Source organism: Neodiprion pinetum, chromosome 4 (genome assembly GCF_021155775.2).
Source record: "Neodiprion pinetum isolate iyNeoPine1 chromosome 4, iyNeoPine1.2, whole genome shotgun sequence".
Lineage (NCBI taxonomy): Eukaryota > Metazoa > Arthropoda > Insecta > Hymenoptera > Diprionidae > Neodiprion > Neodiprion pinetum.
In genome coordinates, this window is record NC_060235.2 from 19,329,546 (window position 1) to 19,354,754 (window position 25,209).

The window sequence follows — 25,209 nt, forward strand, 5'->3', positions numbered from 1 at the left end:
TCGAATGAAAATTGATACCGTAAGGGTCGCTGATCACGAATCTAAAGTAGGATTACCAAAATTTTAAATTCAAACATTTCTATTCTAATGAGAATTGGTATTTCAAGGTTTTCCGGATCGCCGATCACGAATTTCACTTTCGGATTCCAAAGTTCGAACGAGATAACGATGTTGCTGTTCTTGTTGTCCATGTTACCATTATTTCAGCTCGAAACGAGTTTAAACACGGGAAGCTTACAGGTTGGCTATGGTCAGCTGAAGCCCGCTTGTTCTAATACAGATGTATATAAGAAATAAATCTTTTCTTCTAAAGGATGTGGAGGGTTGCATAAAGTAGTCGGAGGAAAAACCTTATTGCATATAATAAAGAATATTTAACATGCAATCGATCCTTTCGTATTATTTTACGAATGCTAGGTGAAACAGGTTGAAAAACAATTTTCACTGAGATAGGTGGTCTGGTAAAAATATCTGAATTCTAACCAGAAGCTATATCGACGATAAGTACATCTGTGCGCTTGTAAATCATACAAAATTCAGCGTAGAAAATAATCTAATGAACCATATAAAATACTCAATCAATTATACGAATAGTCAAAACTACTCCTATAGAACTCGTCGAAACGGATTGATTCGAAACAAATATTTGATTGCATTTCGTACTTTATTTTTATGCTCATTCAAATCAGCACGTAATTGGTGTTACGTTACTTTTTTTTTAAACTCGGGTTTTTCCTGGTGAAAATGAGAACACGTATCGAAGAAATATTCCTAATTCCGAAGAAGCCTGGAAGAATTTATTAAAACAAGACGGATTAAGATCAAGAAAAAAGATATTAATTCATTTGCATCCTGGATTTGTTTCTTTCCCCCTCTTGGCCAATTTGAAATACGTAATCAGCAAGGCGATCAAATTATCTCAGGTATTTGAATATTTATTCTACTACTTTACATTCATACACATTCAGTCGCTCCGGAATTCTCATTTACCAGACAATATTGTGCCAGAGTAAAATAAACAGTGCGGTGAAGCGAGTCAATGTGCTAATCGTATGAGGGAAGAAGACCGTGTCCTGCAGTCTCCTGTGGATTGCAACAGGTCCTGCCGCGCAAGCTCCGAATCCTGGAAACGCGGTTTGTTCGAGTTTTTTTTTTCCCCACCGACAGATTCATGCCTGAATCCGTGAAGGCCGTTTTAAAAATTCTGAAATTTTTATTGCCATTCAAGTTTTTTGAAAGAATTATAGAGGAGATGCTTTCGCGAAGGTGAGGAAAAGCTGCAAGTGACATTGCGTAGATGACATACTTGCGGGACGACTTTGCGTAAGTAAATTGGATATCGATCGTAGGTTTTGTAATTTCGGGCACCGCGACTTCTCTTCCCTCAAACCCGCTTTCAGGGTAATAACGCTCCCCGAAAAGTTCAATTTTCACGGATAAACCGGATAACTGTTTCGCTTCAATTTCAATCTCGTTTCTTGATTTTCGACGAAAATTTACCACGCGTACAATGTGCGACTGAAAAAGTGTGCTGAGGAGTTGACTTTAACAAGGCAAGAACGTTTTTTTCCTGAAAAAGTGTGAATATTTTTTTTCATCAGAAATTCTAAGAGCTTGACATTTTATCGTCATGCGAAAACATATTTGAAGAATATACATTTTCAGATTTTTGGTTTTTTAAATACGTGCATACCACTAGAAATTTGGCAGTATTATGAAATCGTTAATACGACTTATTATCTTCTTCAAATTGAAATATACCATGGATGTTGAGTAATCGTTTCGAAAGGAGTTTACGAAAGAAAGTGAAAATGCTGGTTCGCGTTTTGCATTCGCGTTTTAAATCAGACGATTCCATTTATATCTATCATTAATATCGTCAATAATTTCACTTTATTTTCATAAAGTAGACGAATCCGCAGATCGATTGAACAGGTTAACTGTAAATTGTACAGTAGAATCTACACATCACAAAAGATCTGTTTCCATTCTATTATACAACAATATTATATTATGCAATAACGAATCTAATACGACGATACGATTCATGAAATTTTAAATCGTTTTTTTTTTTTTTTGTTAAAATAATTAGAGCGTAGATCAATATAAAATAGTAAAATCCATTTCTTCGCCAAATTGGTGATAAAAATGTAAGTACAGACTTTGATTCTTTGAAAATCGATGCGGTAATTTTTTAAAAACATCCTGCAAAAAAATAAAATGTACGAAAAATGATAAAAATCGTATAAATAAAAGGCTTGAAAAGCCTATCATCGTGACTGAAGAAAAGTCGCAAATAACAGAAAGTAACAAAAATTATAGATGTGCTTCGAAGTTGAGTTCGAAAATTCGAAAAAAACATAAATTTAGCTTTCAAACGAAACACCCTGTTATATACGCTGATTTTCCCTCATCATCTTTGATTCGCTTCACGATTTTTCAATTACTCAGGCCCACCTCAAAATCAACCTTTTTTAAAAAATCTGAAATATCTAATTTTTCACTACGATCATTTTGATAAACGTCTCGTGGCGGGAAGAATTTTCTTCTATTTCTTTCAGCACTTTTAACGTATTGAACAAACAAAATATCACGTTTCAACGTTCCGGAAATTTTCAAAAAAATGACAAAAAATTCTGTAGTTTTGAGTCAAAAGATTCAGAACCAAGCACAGAATTGTTGGTTGTTTTTTCAGAATTTTCTGAAATTTGAAACGTGATGTTTTATTTGTTTAAAATGTTCGAAATGCAAAAAAAAAAAAAAAAATTACTCCACCATGAAACGGCTCTCGGATCTATCGGGATAAAAAATAAGATATTTGAGAATTTTTCACGGTTTTTAAAAAGGGGGTATTTTGAGACGAGATTAAATAATCACAGAAAAATTGACACTTCGAGGAGAAAAATCTGAAAAAAAATTCAGTAGTACTTTTTTCAGATCGGGGACACTTGCGAAAAATTTTGAAGCTAATCAAAATTGATGAGGGAAAAATCATGGGTCGAGTTGACATTGAAAGAGCCCGATGCACATCCGTCAGCGTAACGAATGAAAGGTTAATTAGGTGAAAAACTGAAAGCGAGTTCCTTCTCGGCAGGCAGGCAGGCACTTTGTTCGTGTACCTTCTACGAGACCTCGGAGACAATGGATCGACGCTTCGCGAAGCTCGGTAAGAAGAAACAAGCCTGCTACTGCAAGTCTTAAGATCCCGTAATTAGTGACTCGCGAATCTGCTCGGCGACGAGGCAACCTAAACCACCGAGCTTTTTCTAGTGAAACAATGTTTAATTATCGCGAAAAGTTAGCCGCGATCCTTGAATATTGGCAATTCCTTCTAGCAGCTACTCCTAATTTTTCTTTTTCTTATTCCATTCAATAATTTCATTCTACCTTCATTATTTTCAATTAAACCTGCTTCATCAATCTGGTATTTAACAATACTTACTTCGATCAAAGCGTGTTTTGTCATTCTTCTGTCGTAGAGAACAGAAAAAAAAAGAATAATTAATAATTTAAATTGAATGAAAATCATTTGCTGGGATTTAATTTTTTTTATTAGATTTGGGTGTATGTATATTCGTGACTAAGGATTCGAGTTCTACTTAAGTATTTTATTTTCCAGTGTTATTGAGTTAGTATTTTTAATTAGTTTAATGGAAGCTGCATTTTAATTTTGAAAACTAACACGTCCAGATCCACATTTAAATATGGAAGCCGTACATGATTTAGGAAAATTTCTATTGAACTACGAGTATTGATTATTTTCCTTTTAATGTCAAAAAAAGTATTAAAAAATTCTGATGTTATACAAAATTTCGTCCGAATCAAATTTGTCTTACAGCACACTCATGAGAATCACCGAAAGATCTCATGCCCACTGAAAACGAGAAATTTCATTCGAGAAGAATTTATTATTAATAAAAAAATATTTTTCACAGTATAAGATTTATGTTCGTATTATAAAAAACTCTTCTGGCCGTATCAAACTCTTGGAATATTAATCACATTCTTGCTATATAATTCTAGGATCGATTTTAATTAACATACACCGGAAGTACCGGAGGAAAGGATGAACCTTTATAAGTTGTTCGGATTATGCATGCCGATGTTTTGCGACGGTGTTCTCATGTCATAACAACAGGGATTTCAAACACGATGAATTCATCGGCACAAAAGCGTAATACACGAAACAATCACTGCGCTGAATTTTATATGAAAATAATTTGTAAAAGAGAGAAAAAAATAATCTGCCAACTCTGATATCTGATATCTTATAAGGCGTCAAGACATACGATCAATTTGCGACGATGAGAAACGATTGTGTAAAATGGTAAAATCGCTACTACACTTAAACTAGTTCGCGGAACACGGTAATTGGATTCGCAAAAGCTGCAGTTTAAAGTTTACGAGACTGCCGTTGTGGCTGCATGCACTAATTAGAGATTCCGTTTTCCTGTTTGTCATTTGAAAATACACTCGCAGATTGACTTCAATTTCCATTTAATTTTAGTGTGGCGGCTGTTCGTAAATCGTTTTCATGCGAGAAAATATTTGACACCTTTAGTTTGATTGCAAATATTGTTGTTGCTGTTATTTGAAATATAATTTAAAAAAAAAAAAACAACATTCTTTAAAAGATGACGACGAGATGACCTGTTCATACATCGATTGTGAATGAAATTTTACCTTGTGAAGGTATTATCACCACCCTTGCTTTGAATTTATGGTTTTGTATCTTCATATCGTGAAATATATAAGTATCAAAATTCACTTCCATTCACACTTCAAGATTCGAATATTTAAAATATATGCCACTGTTTCGACTTTGAAATTCAACGGTTTTTGTTTATCCGTATATAAAAAAGTAGATGATCCAAATTAAATTTACAAAGTGAATATGAATTGAACTTTTGTATCCTGCGTTTCTTGCAAGGCACTAATTACCAACAATTTAGCCATTTTTATGTCAAAGAAAGACAAGAAAAAGTGAAGGCCAATAATCACAAGTTTGCTAAATTAAATAAGACTTTGTATAATCGGCGGAAATGAATATTAAATAATGATTTCAATATTATTATTCAATATTTTGAAAATGAGTGAACATTATTTTTTTTAACAGTCGTATTCATCAAGTTTTCATAGTTTTCCACACTGATAAATAGAAAATATGTATTTTTGAAGCTGTTGCGAGAACCACTTCGGAATAAAAGTACTCAACACCCACAATGTCACAGTAATAGGGTCCATGAATTGAAATCACGAAACGTTCTTTCGCTAATGATTTCAAAGCATGTTTTGAGATTTTTCCGACACTAAGGTTCGATGGGATCTAAAGACGAATATTTAAAAAATGTGAAAAAAAATAAAACGATTATTTATTCTGGTAATCCACTTCCAGGATCTAGATATTAGATAAAATTTATATGAAATTACAGCTGGAACTTGACCTGGTAAGATCATATAAAATTGTAAGCACACAATTTTACACGATTTTCTATAATTTTAAATAAGCTGAAATAAATTTAAATAATTTAACGCAAATTCACAAAATATTTCAGAATCATAAAAAACTTTGAAGAACCGTAAGTTTCATATAATCTTACATGATCTAATAAATTTGGATAAAATGTTACAACATTATACAAGAATATATAGAATCATACAAAATTGTGTCAAATTTTTTAGTACAACTTTACGTAATTACGTCAGGTAAAATTTATGATATAATTTCATATAAATTTATCTGATCGTACGAAAAGATTTTCGCCCGCGTTTATCTTCACTTTTGTGTTTTATCTTCACTAATCTGTAGTCGCTAACTTAACTGAGAAGAAAAATGTGAATACGTTGCAGATATTTGTATAAAGTTTGAAGTGAACAAAGCAGCCCGGAACAGCACTTTTTTCGTCTGCTGAAGTAAAGTGAGTCGAAGAAAGTCTTGGCATTCGGAAGCTGGCCTATGATTCGGGGAATCGCCTATACGCGCAATGCACTTTGGCGCCCGGATCGGTATATTCCTAAATAATGGCCGACGCGGGTTTCAGGCAGCTCGCGGCGAATGGCGATGCAGGGATCGAGTAGCAGGGCCGAAGATTCTGGCTGGTAAATGGCATGTGGGAAGCACGGAAGCGTCGGGAGTGTAATGTAAACTAATTAATACTGGGGTCAGAGCCAATTAAGGGTTGCGAAGTGGTTCCCAGACTGGCGCCTATATATTTCGCACGTAACTCGATGGATCGCGTCAATTTTCCCCTCCGCGTGCAGAAATCGATCGAAACACACGCGGTTGTGAAACAACGAAAAAGCACAGATTCACTGAAAAAAGGATCGCCAATAGCGCAAAATGGTTACGCGTACCTCGTTTTTCGTAATTCCAACAATATTTGAACTGTTTTTTCAACGATACCTGTTTTGCTGAATTTTTGCCAGTTACTACAATAAATGACATTTTTCTCAGTGTAGCTCGTGTATAATTATTCCGAAACCTTGTTGTTACTGCAAAAAATTAAACATAATGTTGTCGGTGAATTTATAAGATTTACTTATTTGAATGTAACCAATTACTTCATCGATTGAAAGAAAAACAATACAGCAAGCAAATTCTGATCTCGGTGTGTTGACAGGAAAATTCGTATATTTTCATTTTGACAAGGTTTTCGACTAGGTTGTAGGGTAAGGGGGGGGGGGGGGGGGGGGGGGGGGGGTACTTGAGGAAATACTAAAATTTTGTGAAATAAATACATTACATTATATATTACATTTTTTATAAATATATTACATTTTCTTTTCTTTAGTTGCAAACAACGTAAATAATGTCAATTTTCAATTTCCAGTAAGACAAAAAAATTTTGTTTTTGCGGGCAAAATGGGGTACCCCTAAAAAAAGTTTTTTTTTTTTTTTTTTTTCAAGTAAATAAAACACGTGTAATAATTACTTTTCAAATTAACGTTAGTAATAAAATTTACTCTCGACATAATTTAAAAAAAGTTTTTTCTTGTTATTTCCATTTCTTTTATTTGTATTTTTTCGCAAAAGGTATAAGAATGATTTTTTAAAGCTTTTAATAGTGTAAAATGATGCCAGATGACATTTTTGACATTTTGAAAAAAAAATGTTTACGCAATTTTTGGGGTACTCCGTTTTGCCCCCCCCCCCCCCCCCCCCCCCTCCCCCCCCCTTCTCCTATAAATTTGATTTCCTTTTCTCTAATTGCATATTGTGAATAAGCTAATGAAACGTTGAAAAAGTAATACACATTGTTGAAGCTATACTTATAGGTATATAAATTGGTGGTTGTCGGTACGTTCAAATTAAGTTGACTGAATTTTCATTTTTTCAGCCGCAACCGATTTCACAGTTATATATCAGAATAAATGTGATGAGAACGGAGGCGAAAAGTTACGATTAATTTTGTTGTTTCGTTATATCGAAGATATAAATATACTAAAAAGCTCGTACACAGCTTCGACAATATCTGAAGGGAATAAATGTGTAGATTCCCTTTAACAAAAAATTAACTTTGGGTGTACTGAATTGCGATTTCATGATGTTTTGCTTGTTTTTGGCGCGCTGTTTGTACGATGGAATAAAATTAATATAGCTCAAAGAGGAAGTGAAGTTACGTTTCATTCCGCGCACTCGGAAGCTTAGTTATTGTCACCGTTTTATAAATTCAGGTAGATATTAATAACAGGCAGGTAATTTGTGCACGTCGGAGTTTCAAACTCACAATCAAACTATTCTATACGCTGTAAAATTAATGCAATGGACTGCCTGCGATTTTCCTGCAGGAGTTCAGAATTTCCACAGCGAAAATATAAGAGAACCAGATGCAGAATTTCTCGCCAACAGTAATTGAATCGGTTTTGTTTTTATATTTTTACCTCGATGTTGCGTGGAATGCCTAATTGACTTTCTGTCATAAATCCATGCATGATTTATAATGTTCTGTATCGCGTGGACAGTGTTAAGAATCATATAAAAATCCATAAAATCATAAGCCACATTTTTTCTAAAAGTGAAAAAAAAACTCGAGAGTCAAGTTGAAATATCAAGTTTTCAACCATCAAGTATTTTGTACCACGATATTTTTAGCGATTTTTTCTACATTTTGTGGATGCATAAAGTTATTTTATTTTAATTTTATTTGTTTTAGAGGAAATTGTTTTCATCGATACATCAAATGTTTTATGTAACCTTGTATTAGTCTTTCAATATTAATATTGTTAATTACTGCACTACAAGCAATTTAATATTCGTACTAAACCAGCGCAAGGTTTCTATGAATCCCTTGCTGATTTATAGGAGCTTAAGTACGCTAACTAAATAACATTTTCAATTTACCACGTATAACCTGGAAAATTCATAATTTATAAGATTAATTTTCTTCGAGTGTTAAAAGCTTGGATAGTCGTTTTTTCTTTTTTATGTAAATCAATTTTGCATGAAAACCGGGACCGCAAGAGTTTCTTTTTTTTTTTTCTCTTTATGGTCCCCTCGTATTTTCACATGGACACGCCCATACATAATTCTGTGGGTGAGACACCCGATTGAATTATACAGCAGGAAAAGGTCTACGCATCCTCGGTTAAACTTCGGCGGAGAGTCTCACGCCATTTATCATTTAAAAAAAAAAGCAAAATAGAAGCAAAGTCAAAAGGATCCGATTCTTGTCGTTATGGCGAAACGAAAATGCCATTTTAAGTTTCTGTAACGAAAAGTGACGTGAGATTTAATACCTGAATGGAATCTGTGTGAAATTTTTATCGGTACGCTCTGAAATATACACGATTCACGAACAAACCAAGAAGGAAAGATAAAGACGAAGTAGGACAAGATGAAGATAAATGAAGTATGACGTATGAGGTACTCAAGCATTCTCGCTTATAGTAACTCAAATATATTACACACACACACACACACACACACACATTTGTACGAAATAGTTATTAACGCATTGCCTGTTACGACGAGATCGACGTGCTTAGCAGCAAGAAACTGTGTAGAATAAATAAGCTGTCTAGTTAAAGTTTCGAATCAATACTCATTACATGTAAACATATTATTACGTGTGTTTTATCCAACTACTGATATTGTAAATCTTATCGATTCATTAAAAATTTTCCGACAAAATGTATTTTTTTTCCACTAGGAGCACTCTGCCAGGTAAAAGTAAAGGACTGTCCTTCTTTCTAACTTTCTCTCGATCTCTCTTCCCTCCCAAATAACGTATACCGATTAATTGCATGATGTCTGAATGAAAATTATTCAACATTGTAAAACAAATGAGAAACCGTACAATAAAAACATAATTAAAAGAGGGCAGAGGTAAAGAATTCTCCTTTGAAGATTTCACTCGAGTACATTAGCGGGTTTTCGGCGTGTTTTGATCTTCTTAACTTGCAAACGACGAGAACCTTGCCTCTCGTTGTATACAGTAAATGTATAGATGTAGGTGATACTGCTTTTCCGTTTTTCCTGTCATTTCTCGTAAACGTCCCGTTACACCGTAAAGACGGAGCTCTCTTAGCGGATTACTTTATTTTTCTCCCCCCCCACCCCCAACGTCGTGGGCCGAGATTAATTCAGGATTAGGGTCCCCACCCCTCACACCCTCCTCCCCAATCACCATCCTTCTCCCTCCCCCCCGCCCCCAACTCTCATCTCATTCTTATACCACCGTGATCCTCCTTGATTTAACGACGTACCTAATCTCCGAGGTCCTTCTCCTCGACGCTTATGTAAGTATGTACTTTACCCGTGTATACACACCGGACTGTAATTCAATTCCTCGTTTTTGCATTATTTTTATTAAAAGCCTGAAAAATCGCGCCACGTCGTAAATGTATATATGTTGGAAAACATGATTACACATGCCTGCGATAATTAATATAACTTTCAATTTCCCGATCAAGTGATAATGCTTGCTTTTTTTTTTAGGTAATTAGGTATTTTGAATTAACGTATAGCGCTGATTTTTTTTACAGCACATCAAGATTTATTTTTATGCATTTTGGAACAATTTTTATGGAGAAAAGTAAAATTAATATAATACCGAATGTTTACGTATAAAATGAACAGCATTAGGTTCAATCAAGACTCAATGAGACTAGGTAAGTCAAATAGACTTGTAGTATCCTTTTATATTTTTTTCAAAACTCCTGTCAAAGCTCTCGAGCTGAGAAAATATCGAGGAATTATAGAATCTTCGATTTCTGATATCATGTTTTTCATAAAAAAAAAATAGGCAACTGAAATCGGCAATGCCGATCAGATCTGAAATCTAATTTGTTCCAAATGGAGATAAGCTGCGTCGGTTGAGATCGGAATCGTAAGAAATGATTTTTATTTCCTTTTATCGCTTCTCGAGATATTGTCGGGCAAAATATTGATTACACGTTCAGATGATCATCTCAAAATGATTGGAGGTGATTCTCTAGACTTACAATCGAGGAGATAAGGGCTAGTGAAAACTCATCTTTCTGAAATAGTTACAATGATTATTTTTTTCTTTACTTTTTTCGTTGAAAACACCGAAGAGCGGAATATTGAAAAATGACTCAATCCCAAAGTAGACAAAAAAAATATAGCAAAGGCACGTGCAAAGGCAATTTATAATAAAACTTAATCCGACGTGAAATAATTCAAGTCTTAGATTTGCTTTGACGGTAAAACATGTGATCCATTTGGAAAAACCTTCGCATTATAGTTCACGGTACGTAGATCATTGAGATTGACTGGCGTTTTCTGAAGAAAAATTCGCCAAATTTACCATGAGTAAGTTCTAGCATGTTTGTAATTGACGAATTATTATATAATTAAGATGATGTGAAAAATTTTTAATTGATATAGGTGTAACATGTTACTTTATAATTATGACAATAGTATTTTTTTTTAATGTAAAATAAAGCTTTCCCGAAAATGGCAAATTTCTTTACGCTCGGCAAGTTCAAATCAGTCGAATTTTGTGTGATTGTAATTTGAACTGTTGAAACATTAAATTTCAGTCATAATTTCCGTTGATGAAAACAATACATATTATCGCTCACCGAGTTCTCATAATTATTTCACTCAATCAGATTTGTAAGAAGATACCTAGATGATTTCTTGTTCGGTTCGATGAACAAAGAAGAGATCCATCAAATGGATACCACCTAATAACAGAAATCGTATCATGCCCAATGTTTAAGTCAGTAAGTATCAACGACGTGAAACAAATGGAAAGTCTGAAAGCTTGGACGAGATAATTATCCGTGCTTTGATATTTGTATAATTTGGCTGAAGCGATCAGCTGATGCCGAGATGCGCCGCCATCTTGTCCCAGCAACGCTCGCGCCTCGGGCTCTTTTCATCCGTATAATTTGTTTTCACCTTTTAAATTTTCGCCACGAGTATCGCTACGTGTATAGTCGGGGAAACAGGCGGAAGTTATTCAAGTCGGCTGTTAAGTATTCTACGAGTGTACGTGTTATACATATTTATACGTGTTCAGCGATCCTATTTCGAGATGCCGGGCTAGAAGCGGCGTCGCGGGGCTTCGGGTCGTTGACCCAAAACACCGTCGATCGTAACATCCATCCAGCCGTTTTTCAAGGTCACCGCATCTCGATCGACGGACGTCAAATTTGACCCGATTGTTGTACATCCAGGTGAGTTTTTTTTTTTCTGTTTTTCTGAGACGATAATTCATAATGAAAATATATATAAATTGGAATTGCAACGAGTCGACGATACGCGTATAATTGAGGGTAAGCTTTTTATTTTTGCGACTATAGCATGTTTTTTACAAATGCGTTTTTTATGATCCAAGCGGCAAAATTTTGGAAATGCGTACCGGTACAGGTTCACAAATTATCCGTTAACGACCCTGAGCGAAAAATTCGATTTTCAAATGTTTTCATATTTTCATCGTGTACTATGATTCAAAAATCCTACAATTTTCAGAAATCTAGCTCGAGAAAAGCCAGTTGATGAACTTCGTAACTTTGAAGAGATCGATTTCGTTATGTTATTCATACATGTTGAACTATATTTCGCGGAAAATATTATGAGACGAAAATATTTTATTTTGATAAAAAAAAAAATGTCGTCCCTAATGAAATAAATTCTAGGTTCTGCCATGATCCAATATGGAATACTTTCAAAAAAAAATTGAGGCCTTTGTGTGAAACACTGCAACCTTTTGCACAAGGACATAAAATATGAAAGAAAATCTGAGGCACGCCGAACGAAAAGTTTTTTTGTGATAAAACGTGTTTTTTTCTACACAGTTATCCAAGATTTAACATCTGATACGAATTCCACGATCGGAGATATCAGACTTTTCCTTATTGAAAACACCTTGGATCATATTTTTTCCGCGATGAGAAAACGATAAATATTCAAATGTGAGTAGGAATCTGTTAAAAGTTATAAAATTAGTCAAGATGTTTCTGTTAAACCGTAAAACAAACATTTTTGAAACTTGCGGTATATTCGCATTGTACGTGGAAATTGTAGAAGAATCAAAATGGCCCCAGTTCGTTTGCCGATAACCAGTGAAACGGGCCATACGCGTAGGAAAATGTTAGAAAAGGGTTGTGTGATCTATGAAACGGCTTTGAGGTTGAGGTAATTTTTTTTTTTTTTTTCCTCATTTCAAAGCGACGTTTCTCGCTGTGACAAACCTACAAGGAACTCCGCTCTGCGCTAATCGTGCCTAAAAACGAGAAGCAAAGTAAGCGCACGCGGCGCAGCCCGAAGCTTGGAACTTGAAGCTTGAAGCTTGAAGCTTGAAGCCACGCTGTCTGCTGACATCGAGAGGCCTCGCGGGGGCGGTAAAGGAGGGGAGAGAACGGCGGTGGAGGCGGCAAGAGCTGGAGAGTGACGAGCGAGGGGGGAGCAGAAGTGGAGGAGTGTCACAATAGCCTGCAGATTAGAGAGGCAGACGTACAGTCCGGCGTTCTCCACGAGGTACAGTCAGTGCGAACCTCGAACCTCGAACATTCCGAAGGCGAGAAAGGTTTTTCAAAATTTTCACAATCCGTGATCGTTGAAAAATTTTGCTAAATTTATCGAAAAACAAATGAACAAAAAGCGAACGACTTGGTCGATCGGAAGGTTTCGTTCGAGTACAATGAATAAACTTTCCTGCAAACGTCACAAATTTTCAGGGAACGTTCGGATTTTGTTTAAGTACTTAATTTTTGACACCCGTTGTGCCATCGTAATTTTTTAATCTGTCCCGCAATCAGACGCGCATAATTATTTTTATACAAATGATGAGTGAGTATGATTAATTCTTAATGAAAACTGTGGAAATTTTGCTAATGAAAGCTTGAACTTTTTTTATTTATTTTTTTTTGAACTTATGTAACTCGATGTTTCGATTTCATTGTTTCTCCGTGACGATTTTTCGAAACTCGTTTCAAGCCGTGAATGATTTTAAAACAACAAATAATATGAGGAAAAATTTGCCAAAACACTTGTTTCAATAAATTCTCTGATTTGCAAAACGATTTTGACCATTACAATTCACTTGAAATTAGGTATTCGATAATCCGATGCAAGTCCAATTAGTTCAAATTCCAATTTCTAGCTGACAATGAGCTTGTTAGCAATACTTGTATGAAGTTTATAATTGAGAAAGCGCAATAAAAGTTCTGAAACGAATATCAATTAGTGAAACAAAGCTTCGCTAAGCGAGTGGAACCGAAGCTAATCAAGTAATTGAATTAATTAAATCAGTGTCACCAGTTTTTGCGGGAAAATGTTGAAAATGTGAATTTCATTCGTGAGTACTTAGCAATTATCGAAACATTCTAATATGATCACAAAGTCTACAATTATTTCAATTTCAAAGAGAACATTAATCGATTGATTCTAGAAGAAGCTCTACAAATCTCCTCCAAATTATAAATTGTCTTGTTTTTTTTCGGATCTATCAATTACATAGAAACAGAAATCTGATATTGAGAATCGATGTCTAAAGCTATAATTGATGAAATTATTATGAAGAACAAACTATGTTACAGTTCTCCAAAATTGGTTTTAGAAAATTTCAACCCTGAGAATTCATTTGCTAACAAAACGATGTCCCAAAATTCTACGTACTCCAAATTTTCCAGTTGAATAATAGGATGAAACAATTTCTCCAGGAGCCTTACTATAAATTCCTCCAAGAAATTAATCCTGTTCTTTCGTTTTTTTTTTTTTTTTTTTTTTTTTTTTTTAGTATTCGTGTTTGCAAGACCTTGCAAAGATTTTGTATCAACTTCACATAAGCTTCAGGATTTCGTGGCCGATTTCTAGCCAGCATTTCATTTATTACCAATTCAGTTTTGCTCATCAACATGCTTTAAAACTTGTTTATTTTTGTAATGACTTGTTATTAACCTTCAAATACACTTGTACATCTCCAATATCCCTATGATAATTATTTCTGTTTCAAATTCAGTAAGAAATTGAGAATCATCGATTTTCGCACCAAAAGGACTGATCGCGAATTAAATATTTCGTCGGCATAGATTTCTAGGATTTTTTTTTCAATCGCGAACGCTTCAATATCATTGTAAAAAATTGATTTATGTTTCCATACCTCGAAGTGTTCCACACTTTATACCTACGTTACTGTAATGAAAAAAATCAACTTCGTGCCTATTTCAACCAATTTGATCAGAGTAGCTTGTAAATAGTTCGAAAAGTTGAAAAATATAAAGGGTTTCACAAAATCGTATCGATTTTCACAAAGTCAAAAGGTTACCTAACTGAGAAAAATCAGTGAAACAGGTATCGTTAAAAAAACTGTTTTAACATAGTCGGAATTATGAAAAACGAGGTACGCGTAACCATTTTGCGCTATTGTCGATCCTTTTTTGGTAATTGCAACGCGAAATCAGTTTGTTCGGTATACTCTACTTTTTACTTAAATTAGGCTTTAACATCAATTTATTGTTTCACGCGCATCAAATTTTCGCAACAGTTACAAGAAAATCTAGTAACAGTGATCGTAACGAGAAAGAATAGTAACGGATACTAGACTTTCCGGTAACGGCTAGAAAACTAATTTTCATTTTCTACCTAGAACTACATTTTTCGATTGTGGTAAAAAATGAAAGTGGGTTAAGGACCGAGCGGTAACCGGAACTAAAAATTTCTCTCAGTGCACGTACGTGTCCAATTCACGTACGAATGTAAATCTCGCACACGGTTTCAGCTCGTATAACATAAATGTTACGTAACTAAAACCGTAGCACATAGTACATGTATACATTATATACGTACGTACGATGAGAAGGAGCAGAGAGCGGGAAGGAGCTGTGCGGTCTGACTGGAGCCCGATATTACTACTTGTACAAATACAAACAGCACTCTGAGAACAGCCGAAATGGTTCCTGCCGCTTCGCCGGGTTTCGCCGGTTCAGTTTCCCGGCTGATTCGGAGGGTGAGTGTTCCAAATCTTCCGATCCTAAGCGCCTCCTAGGGCCGCACTAATCGCCAAAGAGGAGGCAAATCCTCCCCCGTCATTTCGTGACGTCAACCTTCGTCGTTGCTTCCTTTATTTGACTCTCTTATCTTTGGATCGGGGGTTTTTTCTTTTGTTTTTTTTTTGGGGTATTCTTCATCGAAATCCTTCGACGAAATTACGAGATATTTGTATTAAAGAGGGACAAAAAGTTTGCAGCAATGGTCGAATAAAAACTTTTTTTCCATTCTGACTGAGGTATTTTAAATACGCTACTAGTTGTTTATTATTCCAGTTTGACGTACCGCATTGAAAACGGTTTGAAACTGAAACTGTTCGATCGATTGATCGATTAAACTAGAGATCGGACGTCTCTTTGAAAACAATTAAGAAAAATGACGATGTTTGGAAGAAAATTGATTTCTTTCGATTTTAATCGTAAGTGATCGTAATATTTGTTTTCTCCGATTCAAGCCTTTCCGAATATTCCGGGTTGACGAAGTAATTGAAGTAAAAATTCTTCGAACGGCATCAAAATTAAGATCCAATTACGTTCGGGAAAAATATAAAAATACCAAATTAGCCGGACGACGGAAATATTTCGTACTTACAAAATATGAATTTTTATTCCCAATTTGACCAGTCTTGTTGACGTGTTCGAGAAAAAGAGACATATTTTCTACCACTTTCCAAGAAAATCCGTACAACCGATTCTCATTCTCCGTTATTACTTTCACATGACTCCCGAAATTTTCCCGTCTCAAAAATCTGTAATCTGACTATTGCCAATCGGATAATAAAATAAAAAATTAAGAACATGAAGATGAGGCTTGACTTTTCACCAAGGACTGTTATACTGAGAAAAAAGTGACACAATGATTGTGGTATTTCATAATTACATACATTTTACAGAGCGATTATAGTAGATTAATTTGCAAATAAATTTCACTTTGACTTGTAAGCGATTTCTCATGATTTCTATAAGATTTCGCACATCTTCATGAGATTACAAATTGATCTCTGTATAATCCCAAATGATTCTTCACGACTACCAGCGATTACTGACGAAGAATTTCGTTCTAATATCACTGATTTCGGTATGTTTTCGGAGATTACAAAATCGTTTCGAATCATATTGGCACCGTGATTACTTGATTGGAAGACCCCTCGCTTTCCACTGAATCGTCCATTCTCCCCCGCTGCGTACAATAACGCGCATTATTATGCGGCGTAATAGGGATTATGGACGGAACGTATTATACATACGTACATACATATATATATATATGTGTGTATATATGTGTATAACATAGGCGCGTGTTTGTACATGACTTGGAATTTGGCCTGACCGCGAATACCTTGGCGCTCGCCTCTGGCCTCCTATAGCTTGCTTGCAGGCTGCCAGGGGCGTAATATTGATCACGAAATGGGCGGGGGTGTCTGCGCCCCTGATACTCACCCCCGAAACTGAAGAGAGAGAGAGAGACAGAGAGAGACGAGTAAAGGATGCAACGTCTACACCTGGATAGGTTACAAAAAATCGATTTTTTAAAAAAGATGCTCCTTGGAAAGGACAGATCCTTTGAGTGTTTACCCTGAACATTTCATAAAGTAATTTGCAGCGATGACGAAGTAATAGCGTTTTGTAACCGACTGGGCGAGCAACGAAAAGGGCATCAAAATACGGATGAATTAGGTTGACACGGCAAAAAAAAAAAAAAGATCTAATGGAAGAGTCGACATCTCGGGAAGATTCGTCATGTGGCTTAGGAATCAACGATTTCATGTTGTAAGTTTTGAAACAAACCAGTTATTTCGTTGACAGTGTGAAACGTATTCAAAAATTGAAACGCGTTTTTCTTGAAACAGTGTTTTCAAAATCGCTACCAGAAATATCTCCGCGAGTACTGGAACGATCGGGATATAGTTTTGCACAGTTATATAATCTAGTACTTGCCCAGCCGTTTTTTCGATACCTGGTCTAGTTGTTTTTTTTTCCGTCGTGAGCAGTGAACAATTTGAGATGAAAAATTGTCTTTTTTATTCTAGACACTGCCACGATACGACAAAAATTGATTTCTGAATTCGGCCTCGACAAGTAATAGTTTTATCTATCTATTTCAAGATTTTTTTTTCCCCCGATAAAAAATGGCGGATGCACGTGCGGTATCGCAATCGCTAGCAGCAAAAACACGTCCCAGTTTTAAAATATGTGTAATTGTTGTGGCATCGAATTCAGTTTTATACGCAAAAAAAATTCTTAAATACAACCCTAGTTTTAGCCGTCCCAGGTGGATGTAACTCCTCAAAGGAGGTTGGCTGGCCGAAACTGAATACGTTTTTTATCAATATTATCACGAGATAGTTGAACATTGAATATGTATCGAGAATATTTTTTAACACACACAAAATTGAAAACTACCGGATTTATTAACGAAAGTTTATTGTCACATATCGATGCTTAATTTCGAATCGCTACAAGATTGTTAAAAATCTGGCAGACTTGTTTGATTTCAATTTTATACGATGGCGCATTTTACTCAGATGACTATTTTATCAAAAATTGATTATTATTATCAGATAAAACTGTTGATTATCAAAAATAACGGCAGTATTGAAACGACTATTTAAAAACAAATAATAAAAAATTCTTAACGGATTTCCAAACGACTAGTTTCTCCGATTTCATAGTTCTTTACGCAATTTATCAGAATCCGTCCGGGTTTGATAAGATTTCATGGAATTGAACAAATTTCTCAAGGTGACGCAGAACTTCAAGAAATTCGTAAGATGTTACAAGGTTCCGTAAAACACCCGAAAGTTTCTTAAAGCGTTTCGTGTGGGAAGCGACAAATTTCAAAATATATCGCTAAATAATTTAGATTCAACCAGATTTCACGCACAATTTTACAACATCAGACGATTTGTGACAGATTCTGACAAACCCGACGATCTTCCATGACGGTGAACTTTTTTATACTCTTCAGTTCAAGTTTCGGAGACATTTTGGGAAAAATTTTTGAATCGCCTACAAAAATCTGCGTGCTGTATTTTTGTCCTCCTATAATTATTACCGCAGACTCGTATCGCATGGGGGATAAGAAGGAGCGAGTTAAAAATGGAAGTACAGAGAAATGGGGAGAAAATGCAGAGGGAGAGGGGAAAATAAAAGCCTTTTATGAAAGGCGACGTGTGGGGAGGATTCCGATGGAGGGGAACGACGTCGTAATGTAAGCAACGCCGGCTCGTGGAGACCATAGAAAAGCCGTCTGGCTTAAAGGGCTGCATCCACTAGATCTTGAATTTGTACACATGAAATTTGGGATCACTGATCGTGCAACTGCAATGATCCGTGTATCACGTTACAAGCGATCTCGCGGCGGAGTTTTCAAGGAATTCGAGATTCGTCCTTCGTCAATCATCGCTGGGAATCGACAAATTTATGGACGAATAATGTATCAGGTGTACAGTCTGGTCAAAAAATATCTGTGAATAAAATTGTTGAGGTAATTTTGAGAATCTTGCGATCGATAAATCGATGTATGAAATAATATATCTGAAATGAAAAATTACTCTGAAAATATTAATCGTATTTTGGTTAAATTGGTAAAAATTTGTAATTCGTCAATGCATTATTATCTAAAAATAGGCAAAATCATATTGTTTTTATGATAATCAATTACTATTGCGTACCTTTCTCTCTTATTATTATACTAATCGGATTCTTTTGACCGATTGAGAAGCTGAATGCAAAATCTGATCGGACAATTTTTTTACGAAAAAAGTCAGCTTATAATTTTCTGATCAAAATTAGTCGAGCGATTTTTTTTCCTTTCATCTATCGAATCGTTTATAATTTAGCGAAATATAGTTGAAGTTTTCAATACTTAATTTGTTTAATTTTAGCGAGAACTATTCAAATTTTCAACAAGTCGACGGTACATATAACATTTTATTTACTAATTTCAAATGAAAACTAATTTGTTCTACCACATTTGTTATTTTGAGGTAAGAATTCACACGATAATAATAACAACAACAACAACAACAACAATAATAATAATAATTTCTAGACAATTTCTATTACCTGAAGACATTTTCCGCGTTCTCGTTAATCGAATGGAAAACGATGAAAAAAAAATTCTGCAATCGTCCGTCAAAGTAATTCTCTCGGCGAAGAAGCAATTCTGGAATTCGGGAGGTTAATCAAGACACGTTTGTCGGCTGCTTCGACGTTGAGGGTGGGTAAATGTAAACATAGTTTAGGGGAAGATGAAAAAAGGTGGTTCTCCGTCTTTTAATACATATTTCTTTTTTTTTTTTTCTTCTCTTTTCATAAAGTACCGAACGTAATTTGTGACTTTTTTCTTCTGGATGTGGCGGAAACTCTAATTGGTTGGCAAGCGCACACATGTATGCCTCTATAAAGTGGAGGAGGGACGTGATTCGGTTTGCCTTCGTTGGAGAATTTAAATTTCGAGGACTCCGGGCGGTCCGCGATTTTCTCCGTGTCTCTACTTCTGTATGATGAACACTAGAGACGATTTTATACGTGCATCTGTATGGGGAATTCTGTGCCAACTTGAACAACGTTCACAGTTACCGTGCCTGATTTGAAATTTCTGGCATTTTTCAATTTTTCTTTTTCTTTTTTATTTCTTTCATTTTGCGAATCCATTATTTTATCAATTTCAAAGCTAGCAAAATTTTTTTCTTGAATCATTATTTACCAGGTAGAATCGTTATTAATTATCGATTTTTTACGGTCTGAAGGAAAGTATGAAACGGAGGGAATAAATGTAGTCTTACAATTTCGAGGAAAATTTAAAAATATCGTAGTTTTTCAAATCAACTTTTGCTTCTATACGTATTTATACGGTTTCATAAATGTTTATTACGTACCTACGTGGTACGTAGACGCATGATACGTAGAAATTTTAAGCGAGGTAAATATCGTCTGAGAGTGAAATAATTGTCAGTGATCAATAGTGTAATTGGGAAAGAAATCTCTTTTTTCAGAATTAAAATTCTTAAAGAAAAAAAATACTTTCACGTTCTCTTACAATTACAGTTTATTAACGCGAATTAAGTAAAAGTTTACAAGTTGAAAAATGTTGAAAAGATAAACTGACGTGGGATATAAAATAAACGGAAGTCGAAAAACGCGAAATTCAATTCGAAATAAAAACCTGAAAATATTTTCAGGTCAATTGAATTCACGCGGAATGATCCATTGGACATATATCTTTGCTTATAATACACGATACGAACGGTGAGCAAACGCAATCAGACGACGATGCGGACGAGCTAAAAGTTTTCGATTTATTTACCAACTTGTAAGTGTATTTTTCAACTTGTGTACATAATGCAGTATGCATAGAAATAAATTTATGTCATTCAAATACAAGTCACAACACTTTCCATTTCTGCGATTAATTAATGAATCATAAGGATTATGGTGTCCCATATTTAGGGTGTTGATAAGTTTTTCGTTAAAGAATTTATCAACACCCTAAGTGGCAAGACTACACGCAATTTTATCAAATGATGGAAATTTTCTTTGCGAAAATCTTTATTACACCTGGATTGCGTGACACGAATGGGCATATTTTATTCGCACGTTCTGCCGAACGTTGCCGTGTCTTTTCTCTCGAAATTTGGGGGACGTGAAAGCGACTTGTACTATACTTGCATCGTTTATTGAGTCAACTCGGGGATACGTGCGTGTATACTGTATGTGCACATGTACATGTTTAGGTATATGTATATATTAGTGACATTGCGGCCGGCAGCACGTAAAATAGAAATTTAGTGGTCGTGAACCGAGTTTGATCCCTGTAATAAAATTTACCCAGCGTAAAACACGCCGTCGTAACTTATATATTATGTATGTATCATATTATTGTCTTTTCATGATGTAGCATAACGATAAAATTTTTGTCATACGATGGGGAAAACATAATTGGATACTTATCGCAACGTTTCGACACTCGCAACCTTTGTTGGCATGTTTTAGAAAAAACGTCACAAATAAACGTCGATATGAATAGTAATTGTACAATTTAGTATAAATGTGTCAAAATCCAAGCAAACCTCCAAAGAATTTTCACGTCTGTTCGTTCTTGACATTGTTTCTTAAATTTTTTTTGTAAACTGCACTGAAATCTACTGAAAATTTCATGAGAATCCTTGCAAAAGTGTTTTAATACTGAGTTCAGAATTATAAAACTCTATCCCCCGTAGTGAAAAAAAAATGGTGTGCTTGAGAATACATTTGACGTATGTGAAATGACGAATAGAACGAAAATTCGAAAAACACATCCCACATAATTTCAATATCTAGATGTGCAGGAATGTTAATTTCATACTCAATCCTATTTCATTGAATATGGTACGTTTCTTCAGAGTGGTTTCGTTTCACACTATTACCAATCTTATGAAATTGATTTTAAATTTATAATGACGAAAAACATTTTTTTTTTTTCTTCAAAAAACACGAAATTTCCCAAACGATTGTATCTAAAATTTTTTATCAAATTGCAGTAACTTTTTCAAGTGACTTCGCGCTAGTGTAAAAAAATTCTACGTGTTCAAAGATAGAAAGTGTCCAAGTTAAGGGCGAATATTTAAAATTCTCTCCTCATTTTACACAATTTTTCAAATCAGCATTATTCATCTGAGACAGGGAGATTTTTCTGTAGTTTCACACAGTTCTTCCATCGAGTTATCCCACCGTGAAAATATTGCGGACGGCATTTATAAGCCATATTTAGTCGGGGAAAAACGCTGCTTGGGGTTGACGGTGGTTACTTTTCAAAATTTAGCGCGCGCGGAAGAGAAACGTGCGGTATTACGGGGTATAAAAGTGTTAACGGCGGCACAGCGGCTACGGCGTCGTATAACTCTCCAATTACTGCGGCCACGGCGTTCAGCCTTCACTATAATATACGTTACTCAGTTCCCACTCTCCCTCGAAGCCAGTATTTCATTAATTTTAATTAAAACCAAGCCAACTTTTTCCCTGTACGCACCCTGGAACAACCGTCCAAGTCTGACCCGACGACCGAGTTTCTCCTTCCCTGCGCCCTCGAGGTGCAAAGGTGTCACGCATTTTCCTGCCGGATGCGGGAAGGACAATCGCTGTGCCTGGTCAAGGATGAAAAGCCCGCAGAGAGAGAATAAAAGGGGGGATTTCACTGGAGAACCGCAGAAAAAAAAGGGACTTTGGTAAAAAAAATTTACAATTGATGTAACAGATTTTAGTCTGCACAGAACGGTTTTGACTATTTTTAAAACAAAGAGGCAGATTTCACTAGAAACCTTTTCGAGTATGATATGCTCTTCTATTCTCTCCGTGAGGAAATAGGGAAAAACTATTCGGAATATTTACAGAAATTTTATTTGCGAACAACGATGGTAAATAAGTAAGGTCAATTCGAATAGGCAGGGAAATGCTTGCTTTATGGAATTTCATTAACAGTTGAGATTTTTTTTATCATCTGAACAGTTTGACTCATTCCTAGGTGAGCCCATTTAAGCAGCAATTCCTTTTCAAAGTTGACGAAAATAAAATCATTAAATCTTGTTAAACGTCCCAAATTTACGTGAACTCACTGAAACTGATTTTTAATCGTATCGATTCTGTAGACCCGATTTGAAATCCAATCTAAAGGAAGTCGATTGTGAAAACAGAATTTAAACTACCCAAGACCGATTAAAATCTGTAGAAAATATCTCAAATGTCGCATTTTCTGTATTTTTAAATAAAAAAAAATCGAATTCCGGAGTCGCATTTGTAAGAAGGATCCGAAGGCTTACTCAAAAAAGTTTGGAGAAATACATCGGGTTCAATTATGGCTTGAACAGAAATTTGTGTGCAAAGTAAATTTCAAAGATTTCTGGATTATTTAGATTTCGTATTATTCGATTGATTTCAAATTATTACACAGAATTTTGAATAAGATCGCATTACAACGAAATTTCGCGTACTTTGCACTAAAAAGATTCGAGTCGATTTTGGTTGACTTCGAGAAGTTACACAAAATGTCACAAAATTTCTATGATTCCAAATGATTTCGAAAGTTGATCAAAGATGTGAATTCAGAAGATTGCAAAGGATGTTGTCATATTTTGCCAATTCTCAGAATTTTGATTAAATTTTCGAAAACTTCAACGGAATTTGAAGACTAGCAAGGATCTTCATAATTTCATTGAAGTGAAGGCTAAGGATCTTAGATATGATACAATTCAATTGAATATTTTGATTGTTACAAATTTGATGAAATAGCAAAGGATTTCGAATATTTCACATACGATCGATTATTGATTTCTCGGAATTTCAACAAACTAACTTCGTGGGATCGGTTCTCGCAGATTCTAGTAAATGTAAAATAATTTTGAAATGGTTTCGTAGATTCCATGAAATTTGAATGACAATTTAATAAGCTTTCACAGTTTACGTTAAAAAAAAACTTCCAAATGATTTTGCTTGATTTCAACATTAGTGTTATATATGTAGAACATAGTACCTCGGATTTGTAGTGTTGAATAATATCACAACAGATCGCAGTGGATTCTAAAAGAAATTTTGACGTGATTCGCGCATATCCCATCGATATTACAATATATCGAATGATTTTAGAAATTTCGAGTGATATCGCTGACCGGTTTACACATAATTTCACCAAGAAGCAACTTTCAAAAAAATCCAATATCACATCGACAATCGAACAGATTTCCGCTGAATTCTTATTTCACACGCGACACACTCTATCGGAAATAAATTAACAATCCTTCACGAGTAAGAATCCTAACTCACACGTTTTTCAAGTAAGATAAATTTAAGCACATACGTGGAAATATTCTTCAATTTCAGCCTTCCGAAATAATTCTTTTAATATATTTCCGCGCTCGAATAAATTCTAATAAACTGCAGCGGCGTTCGTTGGCGATTTTAGAGGCTGATTCCGAGGCCTCGTAATCCGGTCGAGCTGCCGCTGGTCAAGTAAAGTCGGTTAAGGGATTGAAGTTGGGTTACGCAATAGATTAGAGCTCGGCTTGGGACGAGGGTGGCGGTCAAGCGGGGGGAATTATCGCCGATTTTCCAAACCACCTGTAGAGCAGCGTGAGAGTAATTGGACTTGCCGCATGCGTGTCACGTCGCCAAATGTTCCAACGGTCCGCAGATTCCCTCTGATAAATAATCCTGGCATGAAATACTTGGGCATCCAGATTTCATCGCGTGTACTTTACCCGTCGTTTTGGAAAAAAAATAATATACGGTATTCCTCTGTGGCACCCTCTGAAAAGGGTCTTCGTTTAAGAGAAGACAAAAATTCTGTCAAAAGACGAGCGTTCGATGTCACGCGGAAGATCGCGTCCGTTTCATTTTTCACTATCTTTCACATGTTTTTGAATTTGTGAAGAAACGCGTCGTGGCGCTTCAATTATTATTTTTTTTCCCTGACATTTACATTCAACCGAAAGATCACGATCCGTAACACAACAATGTGTCGACCGGGAATTTTCTTCTCCTAGATCAAAAGTTCATATTAAATTACAACTGTTTTACGAGATTGAATTAATAATGAAAAATTCGTCAGATAAATACTTGATATTACAAGCGTGGGTCTTCTTTGTGACGTAAATTGATACTGTGATTGATATGGGCGATAAAAAAAAAAAATGTCATTTGCGATTGCTTATAAATTCACAATGGTGTGAAAATGTGAAAAATCAGCCGAGCAACCGAACGTAGAACGCTCATCTT

The 25,209-nt window shown here is 35.3% G+C and overlaps 1 protein-coding gene across 1 annotated transcript in view; it reads right to left on the reverse strand.

The window, feature by feature from the left end:
- Window positions 1-25,209, reverse strand: part of mub (poly(rC)-binding protein mub) — a 128,257-nt gene that overhangs the window by 89,236 nt on the left and 13,812 nt on the right. The gene's annotated exons all lie outside the window — the stretch shown is intronic.